We start from the raw sequence: 12,603 nt of genomic DNA on the forward strand, positions 1-12,603 counted from the left end.
TCTTTCTTTTTGTCTTTTTTTTTTTTTTTTCATTTGTACCATTTGTAAATAAAACTGTGTCTGGTCATTAAAAAAATGTGTTTCAATTGAATTCACACAAAAAATAGTAAAATGCGTTGTGCAAGAATCCCAACTGAAAAAAATAGCCCCAAAATTAAAAATATTCTTAACTTTTTGTTAATAGTGTACATGATTTAAACTGAAAAAACACAAAATACAGAAGGATGATATTATAAGAAATGGTGATAAATTACAGGAGAAAAGTCAAATATTGAGAAAAAATTATTTTGAAGTGCCAAAAAAGTAGCACTGGGTCTTCACACTTTAACTGAACTTGAATGATACCAGTGGTAAATAACAGTCATGAACTCCAGTCAATTCTCATCTTAAGCTCAGATATCACTGTGTAATCCAAGTGTGATTTGTATTTTTTATTAACTGCAAATCCTCTGGTAATACAGCACCTTAAGGCTACAGTTTAGTCACAGCTTATTTCAATATAGCCTTGACTGCAGAATAAAACACTTTTCTCTCCTCCTTTGCTGACATCGGTGCCATCAACAGCTTTTTTCTTTTCCCTGAGCGTTTCCTGAGTCACATTTGTTCAGGAAAGATGAATTCTTAACCCTTATTCATCACACAAGAAACGTCTGCCATGTGCACCACAGGGCATTTTTCTTCCCAGAAGTCTGACAGTGTTGACTCTCTTCAGCGAGTGCCTACTCTTTATCACCAGTGAAAAGGCTCTGGAGCATCAGCGACGACGCCTCGGTGTAAGAGAGTTCTGAATCAGAGGCATTCGTCACCAGAATGTGTATTATTATTAATTCTGCTCACACATTCTGTTCGGCACTCTATTCAATACACATTATACAGCACTGTCACCCTGCAAAGTTCAGGCACATAATACTGTTGAATGGTACTCACATGGATTTATATCCTATAAATACATACCAGCATTTATTTCTCTGTCTAATTGGAATGGCACTAAAGTTGTGTGTTGATAGAATTTAACCTCAGAGACACTTTTCTTATTTAACGGTGATGTCTTAAAGCACAGGTGTCAAACATGTGGCCCGGGGACCAAATCTGGCCCGCTAAAGGGTTCAATCCGGTCCCGGGGATGAATTTATGAAATGCAAAAATGACACTGTAGATATTAACCCTTTCATGCATGAATTATGAGAACCTTATTCAAGATTTTTTTTCTGAGTGTTTTTATTCCTCTTTATGCATGAAAAAAACCATAGGATTTGAATTTTTTATGAACCTATTTTTCATGGAGTTACAAAAATATCCACTCAGCTGGACAATATACATTTAATTTTCAAAGCAAAGAAACATGCTTTTACTAACTGAAACTATGAAATAATTTTTTTTAATGCTGCTAATCTGATGTTTTCTCACATTTTTAACATACTATAATACTAGTTATTACTCACTCAGATAATATTCAACAAAAAAAACTACTTTTTGTTAAAAAAAAAAAAAACGTGCTAATTACAGCCTGATAATTAGCATTTCATTTACACTCAGATATGTTACTGCAGATCAGGTTTATCAAGAACAGGAAAGTTACAGTCATGGCATGAATTACAGTGTATGGGATGGTGCATAACGGTCAAAACACAGTATTCGAAATCTCTCTAATGGGACATTTTAGAGACAATTTGACAGATTAGTGTTGCTAAATGACCCACATTTTTATTTTTAAATTCATTTTTGCTTTAGTTGGACCATAAGGGATTATCCTACACAAGGAGCTACTTTATATTGAAATAAATGTTGGAATGCCAGTCAATTAAAGTTCACTCTCTGATGGGACATTACTGTGTTTTGACCAATTAGCGTCCACTGTGTCGGCTGATATGCAAGTAAAACAACAAAATCCATGAATATACAAGAGAATAGCTGTAGAATAGCTGTCCACTGTAGTGACCAGTATGCATGAAAGGGTTAATAATCACGGATGTTAAAATCATTTTAGGTCAATTCAATCTAAAGTGGATCAGACCAGTAAAATACTATCATAACCTATAAAATATGAAAGCTTTAATTTTTTTTTCTCTTTGTTTTAGTGTAAAAAAAAAAAAAAAGTAAAATTACACAAGAATATTTACAGACTAGCCTTTTCCAAAAAAAAACATGAATAACCTGAAATCTCTAAATAGAAGTATGTGGAATTTAAATAATAATCTGCCTGTTATTTAATGTTTTGTGTATTTGGAGATCCACTGTGACCTCCAAGTTGTGATTCACATGTATTTATTTATTTTTTTATTTAACCTTTATTTACCCAGGCAAGCAATTTAGAACAGATTCTTATTTACAAATGCAGCCTGTATAAATGATAAACTAAGGCGTAATATTGTTAACATTGTATTGGTTTTACTTAAGAATTTGCAGGTTGTTCATATTTGTTCATGTTATGTTTGAGTACAATTCGTAGATGTAAACATTTTATTTACAGAATTTGACTTTTTTCACTCAAAAGTTCTTATCCTATTATTTGTATTATTTTCCTGGTCTTTCCTTGTCCATTTCATATCATATTAGGCTGGATGTGGCCCCTGAACTAAAAGGAGTTTGACACCCCTGTCTTAAAGGTTCAATGTGTTATATTTAATTGCATCTGCTGTTGACGTTGCAGCTGCAAATAAATGAATACCCCCCTCACCCTCCCCTTTGGGGGCTGTTTAAAGTCCGATTCAGGGCTAAGTGCTGAAGGAGATGGGTACCAAGTGCTTAAAAACAGACAAAGAAGAAGAAGAGGAGGTCCATTCTGAGTCGAGGTTCTAATAGTTTCGGATTTTTCATTATGGTTTAGTTTTATTTAGTTTTGACTTTTTTTTCTCTAATTCAGTTAGTGTTAATTCGTTTTTAGAGCAGGTTTGCTAGTTTTTATTAGTTTTTGTTATTTTCTAAATGCTTAGTTTTAGTTTAGTTTCTCTTCTTCACCGTCAAATTCACATAAATCCCAGACAGGACTCTGCTGCTTTCTCCCAACTTTAGTCTCCATGTTTCCAGGTAGAGTGGAGATGAGAAGACGACTCTAAACGACAAGTGACGACAAGTGACGGACCGTTAAATATCATATGGTGGCAGCAGCTAAAATTGCTTGAGGGAAATAAATCGATCAATATCAATCTGACATTGACAAAGATGAAAATGAAGGGAATTTTATCCATATTTTTTATCCATTTTAGTTAGTTTTGTAAGCACACAATACAGTTTCATTTAGTTATCATTTTTTTCTTTTAATTCTAGTTTTTACTTATTTCAGTTAACGAAAATGTTTTTACAATTCTAGTTTTCGTCATTTCGTTAATTTTCGTTAACCATAATAACCTTGTTCTGAGTTACTGTAAAAACATGACTGTGGAGGTGAGCTGCTCCCTCTGCATGTAAACACCTTACTCTAGGGCAGTGTTTCTCAAAAAGTGGGGCGGGCCCCCCCGGGGAGGCGTGAAGGCTTGCCAGGGGGGCATGGGATCATTCCTAGGTGTTTATTTCTTCTTCAGGTTCGAACATGTAGCAGGTGGAACTAATGTTTTAGCGTTGGAGCCCCCTGGACTCATTTTAGGGACCTACAAACAAACAAATCTACTGCCATGGTGATCTGTCACTAGACTAGACAGAGTTTAGGTTTGGAGAGTGGACAAGGATTGGATTGGAAAAGAAAAATGTGCAATGTTTCTGTTTTTGCACAGTTTGTACAGTTTGCACTTGGATGTTCTCAGATGTGCAACGTAAATGGGCTCATTGCAGCCACTGATGTTGTTAAAATGTTCATCTTTGTTACCAAAATGTGTTTGTTCTAAAAAAAAAAAAAAAAAGTATCTTATTGTCATAGTTGTAAGATACTTACACATTTCCTATTTTTATTTGGAAAAATAACGTCTCAGGGAGCAGTCTTGTTGAGTTCATTTGTATTGTTCAATCAAAAATCTACATTATTTTTAATTTGCACAACAAATTATTCAAGGAAAAGCAAAAAGTATTCTTACGATATTGATGTTTCTTTCAATAAAAGTAATAATTGCACCACAGGTACAATGTTATTGGGGTTGGGAGGGGTGATTGGAGATTTTTCGTGCTCCAAAGGGGGGCCCGACAGAAAAAGATTGAGAACCACTGCTCTAGGGTAAAAACAAAACAAAATGTTTCTGATTTTCTATCTATATTATAAAAGGGAAGTGGACTCTATGTGTGTGTGTGTGTGCGTGTGTGTGTGTGTGTGTGTGTGTGTGTGTGTGTGTGTGTGTGTGTGTGTGTGTGTGTGTGTGTGTGTGTGTGTGTAAGTGTGATTCAGATTCAGATTACTTTAGTAATCCTTAAAGGGCTCTGTCTGTGGCATTTTTTTTTTTTAAAAAAGAGCACAAAAGAAATTTCTGTTATGTCCTCCTTAGTAGAACTTTATGTAGCCATGCATATTTAGGAACAGATATGTGGTTCTGCCCAAAGTCCAGCAACATAAAACTAACGTAAAAGTAACAAGTGATGTAAAAAGTTGCTTTCCATAGAGGGTAACTAAATAAAGTAATGGATTACTTTTTAAAAAAAGAAGTAACAAGCAAAAGTTACTTTTTGAAAGTAGCTTCCCCAACACTGCTGACAGGTGAGTGTAATCTGTGAAAAAATGTGATGATGTTTGCTGACTGGATTTTGACATGTTTTAACCCTTTCATGCATGAATTATGAAAACCTTTGTCAAGATTTTTTTCTTGAGTGTTTTTATCCTCCTTAGGCATGAAAAAAAAAATTGCAATTGAGTTTTTTTTTTTTTTAAATGTATGTAGTTACAAAAATGTCCATGCATTTAATTTTTTGAAGTTTTACAACAAATTCTAAATTGTTAATGTTGTGTTTAACCCTTTCATGCATAGTGGTCACTACAGTGGACAGCTATTCTACAGCTGTTCTCTTGTATATTCATGGATTTTGTTGTTCTTGTCATTTTTTTGTTTGTTTGTTTGTTTTTGTTTGTTTGTTTTTTTTTACACATATCTTTATTAACGTTTTAAGACACTACATATCTTTTCTGAGATGAATTGGTAACATTATGTAGATCTCTCCTGAGCATAAACCCTCAGAATTACAAGCCCTCCCCATAGTTTTCACACAATTTATCAGTAAATACATGTTTCTGTGCATCAAAAATTAAACGTGTGGTGTCCAGCTGAGTGGACATTTTTACAACTTCATGAAAAATAGGTTCATAAGATTTTTTTTTTTTTTCATTATTATTTTTTTTTATGTATTTTTAAAAAAAAAATTAATTATTTTGATTTTATTTATTTATTTTTATTTATTTTTCAGAAGAAAATTTTCAGTCGCATTGTTTTTTTCATGCTTAAAGAGGAATAAAAACACTGGAAAAAATTTTGATTAAGGTTCTCATAATTTGTGCATGAAAGGGTTAAAACCCAATATCAGAAAGAGAGATAAAAACAATGAAATAAAAACATTTTAATCCTGCTAATCTGACGTTTTCTCACATTTTAACATATTATAATGCTAGTAATTACTCACTTCATATAGATAATATGCAAAAAAAAAAAAACTTTTTGTCTTACAAATAACAATTGATTTACGCTCAAACATGTTAGTGCAGATCAGATTATCTAGAACAGTAAAGTTACAATAATGGTCTGAATGTCAGTGTATGGGATGGTGTAAAAGTGTCCACTGTGTTGGCTGATATGGAACTAAAACAACAAAACCCATGAATATACAAGAGAACAGCTGGAGAAGAACTGTCCACTGGAGTGACCACTATGCATAAAAGGGTTAAAAATGAACTTTCTGCCTTATTTTATTCAGAAGCACTTTGGTGAGCTATACACCTTGGTAACTCTACCAACATTTTGGGACATCCTTAAATAGCTTTCACAGCAGTAGCTGCAGTATTTCTGAGTCTTAGTTCACTGGATCCAAAACAAACGCAAAAAACACACAGCACCACATTTTTTGCTGTGCTCTTTTTTATATCACTTGTCTGGAGCAAGTGGAACACGAAGATGCAGCGCAGGTGTCGGGTCAAAATAAAAATAATCCTGCAAGTAACTGAACCAAGAGTTAAAGAAGCTGTGAGAGGCTCCCTGCTCTGTCTCAAGGTTAGAATGTAACCTTGAGACGCACAAAGTCAATAGCTGATAAAGGTAAGAAAGAATAGAAATACTACAAATCCTTGTCACATCAGCCGTTTGGATTTAAATGAGACAAAAAAGTAAGAGAATGTAAGCAGCAGAAGACATCCACAAAAACGCAGATACACACCGATCCACTATTTCCACTGTCAGATAAAGATAAGACTGTACTGGATCTGGGAATTTAAATTATTTGTGTGTGCAAGCAGGCCCCAGGCTTACGACTAAGCCTCAGTTCAAAGTCATCCTAGATTACCTTTAGGAATGATGATAATGACGGTATGGGGGAGCAGACCCGGGGGGACTCATGACTTTAAAACTCCCCTAATTAAGTCTTAAGTTAAGAGTCTAAACACTGTTGGCACAAATCAAAACCAGCTTCCAGGAGGGAGGCTAAAAGTAGGGAAGTCAAGAAAAGCTCCTTTTTTGGCCGTGCACTGAGTGTCGCTGCTGCCACTGGTGGAAAATACTGGAGTGGAAATAACCACACATTCACAGCAGCTTGGTCTGGGGTTACTAACTCTGTACATTTTACCTCATATTACCTCAAATATCTCACCAACATACTTTGGACCTGTATATTTTGCCACAGTTGAATATGGTTGAATGGGCGTTTGCTTGTGAGGTGGTAGATGTGGCGTTCAAAAGCGCCGGGAAAGTTCGAGGACAAATTAATTTGTTTTATCAACAATGGAATCCATTTTTCTCTACTGTCATAAAGAGTGTCCTGCTGTCTCCTATGTGCTTTTGACGGAGAAATTTGTTGTTAGTATATATTTGCCATATACACCACCTCACTCGGTCAGATCATCCACTCACACGGCTTCTCATATCATTGCTATGCTGATGATACCCAGCTCTATCTGTCATTCCCACCTGATGACTCCACAGTCTCAGTGCGGATCTCAGATTGTCTCTCTGACATATCTGCATGGATGAAAGCCCATCACCTTCAGCTGAACCTGTCCAAAACTGAACTGCTGGTCTTCCCAGCTAAGCCAACCATACAGCAGGACATCTCCATCACTATTGACTCCATACCTCTGGCTCCTACCAGTGTAGTACGTAACTTGGGAGTCATGATTGATAATCAGTTGACCTTCACGGATCACGTTGCCTCTGTCACCCGATCATGCCGTTTCACTCTGTTCAACCTAAGAAAGATCAGGCCATACCTAACCGAACAGGCCACCCAGCTCCTGGTGCAGACTATGGTTATCTCCCGTCTTGACTACTGCAATGCTCTTCTAACGGGCCTCCCAGCTTGTGTTGTCAAACCACTACAGATGGTCCAGAATGCAGCAGCGCGTCTGGTCTTCAATCAGCCTAAAAGGGCACATGTCACCCCCTTACTCATTGAGTTACACTGGCTACCCATAGCTGCCCGCATCAAATTCAAATCTTTAATCCTAGCCTACAAAATTCTCCGTGGGTCTGCTCCTGTCTACTTAGGTGCACTAATAAAAGCTTATGTCGCCCCACGACCACTCCGCTCGTCTGGGGAACATAGTCTGGTGGTCCCCAGACCTTGTACAAGACAATCCAGGCTCTTTTCATGGGTCATTCCACGTTGGTGGAACGCTCTACCAAGTGCTACAAGAACAGAGTCATCCCTGCCTATCTTCAAGAAGCTCCTGAAGACCCAGCTCTTCCGAGAGCACCTCCTGTCCTAGCACTTTCAAACATTCCATTTTAAATATTCTAATAAGGTTTTTCCCTGGACAACCACAGATTCTTTCACGATTATCTCTGGACCTGCTGCGGTGGTCCGGCCTCTTCCCTGCCCTCATCATCACCACTCACTTATCCTCAACCGCCTCCATGTGTCTCCCCCTACTCCCCCCTTCTCCCCCTCTCCCCCAGTCTCTATCTCTATCGCTCTCTCTTTTTCCCCTTCTCTACTCTCTCTCTTTAACCCCAACTGGTCAAGGCAGACGGCCATCCTCCAGGAGTCTGGGTCTGCTCCAGGTTTCTGCTGTTAAAGGGAAGTTTTTCCTCGCCACTGTCACCAGTCACAAGTGTTTGCTCCTGGAGGATTCTGTTGGGTTTCTGTAGAATTGACTTAGAGTCTGGTTTTGACCAACTCTATATATAAAATGTCAAGAGATAACTTTTTTTGTGATCTGGCGCTATATAAATAAAATTTGATTGATTGAGTGATTTAATTGGTTTTCCCCTGTAAGTCACTTTGGAAAAATGCGTCTGCCAAATGCATAAACATAAACATATATTATATTGACTCTTGATCAGCCCTGAGCATTGTAAAGAGGAGATGATAGTATTGTTTATCTTATTGTTGTTGTTGTTGGGTTTTTTTTTTCTCTTTTTTGTGTTTGGTGGGTTTGTAGGTATGTAGAATAATTTGTTTATTTTTTTGTTTGATTTTTTTTAAATTTTTTTAAATATTGTGTCTGTGTGGTTCCTTATGTCTACAGGGTGGGGAAGCAAAATTTACAATGAACATTTAGTTGTTTTTTCTCAGCAGGCACTACGTCAATTGTTTTGAAACCAAACATATATTGATGTCATAATCATACCTAACACTATTATCCATACCTTTTCAGAAACTTTTGCCCATATGAGTAATCAGGAAAGCAAACGTCAAAGAGTGTGTGATTTGCTGAATGCACTCGTCACACCAAAGGAGATTTCAAAAATAGTTGGAGTGTCCATAAAGACTGTTTATAATGGAAAGAAGAGAATGACTATGAGCAAAACTATTACCAGAAAGTCTGGAAGATACTATTAAAGAAGAATGGGAGAAGTTGTCACTCGAATATTTGAGGAACACTTGCACAAGTTTCAGGAAGCGTGTGAAGGCAGTTATTGAGAAAGAAGGAGGACACATAGAATAAAAACATTTTCTATTATGTCAATTTTCTTGTGGCAAATAAATTCTCATGACTTTCAATAAACTAATTGGTCATACACTGTCTTTCAATCCCTGCCTCAAAATATTGTAAATTTTGCTTCCCCACCCTGTAGGTCAGGGGTGTCAAACTCATTTTAGTTCAGGGGCCACATTCAGCTAAATTTGATCTAAAGTGGGCCGAACCAATAAAATAATAACATAATAATATGTAAATAATATCAACTCCTAACTTTTCTCTGTTTTAGAGCGTAAAAAGTAAAATTACATTACGAAAAGGTTTACATCTACAAACTATCCTTTCAAAAGATGTGATTAACATGAACAAACTGAAAAAAATAAGTATAATTTTAACAATATTCTGCCTCAGTTTATCATTTCCACATGTGCATTAGAACTTACAGATCACAGTGGATCTACAAACACATAAAACATTTAGTAACAGACAGAATATTGTAAAAATTACACTTCTCTTAAGACATTTCAGGTTAATATTTGTTAAGGTTATTCACATTTTTTTTTTTTTTTGTGAAATTATACTTTGTTTTAGTGTAAATACATGAAAATATTTACATTTACAAAGAGAAAAAATTGGAGTTGTCATTATTTCTATGTTATTATGATAGTATTTTACTGGTCCTGCCCACTTGAGATTGAATTGTTCTGAATGTGGAACCTGAACTAAAAGGATTGTTAATATATTAGTGTAATTTTTGCATTTCACAAATTCATCCCAAGCAGTGGTGATTTCTCATAGACTGCAAGGGAAGCCCGGCTTCCCCTAAAATTACGAAAATTAAATAGTTAAATATGTACAGTTGTGTTGACATTTTATTAACTATAAATGTGTTAGAACACGTTCATCTCACAGATGAGTTCGTTCAGAATCAGCTTTATCACAAATCAACGGACGCAACGTTGTTCACTTCTCATACATTCCTGTTGCGCTGTTTTCTCATATACCTCTGCTCAGTGCATTTGTCCGTAGACTGCGGGCGTCTCTGGGCTTCAGTGGGACTGAGTGGAACAGTTTTTTTCATTGCTTCAAAACTGGACGGTAGTTGGATAAATGCCACGATGTTGTCCCGCCCCCGGACGCCGGGCGTCTCTTGGGGTGAATGGAGCTGTGGGCGGAGCTCGGCCGGGCTGGACACCAGAATCCTACATGCTGATTGGAGGATCAGTCGAAAGGCTGAATCCCGTTTGATTGACAGGTGTTTTCAGATCTCCTCCTTCACTGACACAGTTCAGTTTAATACTGTCGCACATTCTGCTGTGAAATCAAGAGAGAAACCACTACGAAATTACTCGTTCATTTCTTGCACTGTAAATAAAACACACTCATTGTACTTCCTTGTTTCAATTTAACATAATTTCACTGTTTTCTTGTTTCAGTTCCATAATTTAATCATTTCTTGTTTGAGTTTAATATCGTTTTGTAGATAGTTAAATCAATCAAACTGTCGGCTAGGTTGGAGTGAAAGGAGCATCTGTAGTTTAAAAGGCTGAAGTCTTACACCTGCAACACAATGGGCCAAGGCAATCTAAGCAGAGAGGACGCTGGTCCAGTCCCTGGAAAAGACGCCTACTTGGTACAATAAGGTCACTGAGGATTTTCTTAAAAAGGAACGGAGGGCCAAATGTATGTTTAAATAACTTGACTTTTTTTTTTTTTTTTTTGATGTAAGCCGACAATGAGCTTCCCGTCTGAAAGACAAGCAGCCGCCACTGATCCCAAGGGCCGGACTGGACCCTTTGGCAGGCCGGATTTGGCCCCCGGGCCGCATGTTTGACACTTGTGGTCTAGGTACATGTTTGTGTAAATGTATAATTTAAAATAATAATTAAAAAAAAAAAAAAAGTGCTGGGAAATTCTAGTACAGTCTGATGCCTAAGACAGCAGGGGTCTGATCCTTCTGAGGTCTGTGAAAATGGCATGGGGACAAAACCAGTATGGAGTAGAAACATGGGAATACACAGTAAAGTAGTGTGTTCATATAATCACCTGTTTACAATAGAAAAATCTGATATGCCATGTCTCAGTTTACTCAGCTATTGTTGGAAACAGCGGTGTCAGATATTTCCCGTTTTCCGTCCCCACCCACCCTTCACCAGCTCTTTCTCTTTGTATCTCACAGACACGCTCGCACATATAGATATGAGCGCTTCTGTGAAACTGGTCCCAAAAAACAGGACATGGGGGCTAAAAATTCAAACCAGATGTAGACTAATGTTATGAAGCAAGTTTGGAAGGTCTATTTTAAAAAATAAACATTTACTGAGATAAAAGAGAAACTATTTTTCAAATAAAACACATTTTTATATTATTTGACATTATATTTAAAACAAAAATCTGCGTGTAACACGGTCAAAAGGACACAAAAATTACACGCTACTGTTTTTCTTTTTTTTTTAATATCTCTTTATTCTCTCACAGCTACAATTTTGGGAATTGAACTAATCATGCAAGGCAGAACGTTTCACAAAACTGACCGCTGTTGCAAAATCATTTGTGATCCATTTGTGTTTAACCCTTTCATACATAGGTCACTACAGTGGACACTTACTCTCCAGCTGTTCTCTTGTACATTCATGGATTTTTGTTGTTTTAGTTCCATATCAGCCAACACAGTGGACACTTACGCACCATCCCATAAACTGCAATTCATCCCATTACTGTAACTTTGCTGTTTTTGATAAACCTGATCTGCACTAACATGTTTTAGTGTAAATCAATTGTTATTTGTTAGAAAAGAAGGCTTTTTTTTTGCATATTATCTCCACGAAATGAGTAATTACTAGTATTAGAATATGATAAATGTGAGAAGACATCAGATTAGCAACATTAAAAATGTTTTTATTTCATTGTTTTCATATCACTTTCTGATATTGGGTTTTAAACACGTTTCTTTACTTCAAAAATTAAATGCATGGATATTTTTGTAACTCCATAGGAAAAAAAAAAAAACTCGATTGCATTGTTTTTTTCATGCCTAAGGAGGAATAAAAACACTTTAAAAAAATCTTGGCTAAGGTTCTCACAATTCATGCATGAAAGGGTTAAATGGGCAGGTTCTGTATGTAACACAAGTGAACACGATGGGTTACATACAAAACCTGGAACAAGACTGTGGATTCATGAAAAACCCACATGTCTGGATTAGAAAAACCACTAGGACCATCAAACTTAACACAGTGTCTTTATTTATAGCGCTATATAAGACCATATCAATAGATGTTTTCCAAATCAAATGCACTGACACCGAAGTAGCTTTTCCTGTTCCAATTTTGGTCCTATTTTTGGCCCCAACATTTTATTAACCCTTTCATGCATGAATTATGAGAACCTCAGTCGAGATTTTTTTACCGAGTGCGTTTATTCCTCTTTAGGCATGAAAAAAACAATGCAATTGATTTTTTTTTTTTTTTTTTAATCAGCGTATTTTTCATGGAGTTACAAAAATGTCCAATCAGCTAGACACCACGCGTTTAATTTTTGAGGCAAAAAAACACGTGTATTTAAAAGCCATCATCAGAAAGTGAAAACTATGAAATAAAACCATTTTTCATGCAGCTAATCTGATG

Source organism: Sphaeramia orbicularis, chromosome 5 (genome assembly GCF_902148855.1).
Source record: "Sphaeramia orbicularis chromosome 5, fSphaOr1.1, whole genome shotgun sequence".
Taxonomy (NCBI): Eukaryota; Metazoa; Chordata; class Actinopteri; order Kurtiformes; family Apogonidae; genus Sphaeramia; species Sphaeramia orbicularis.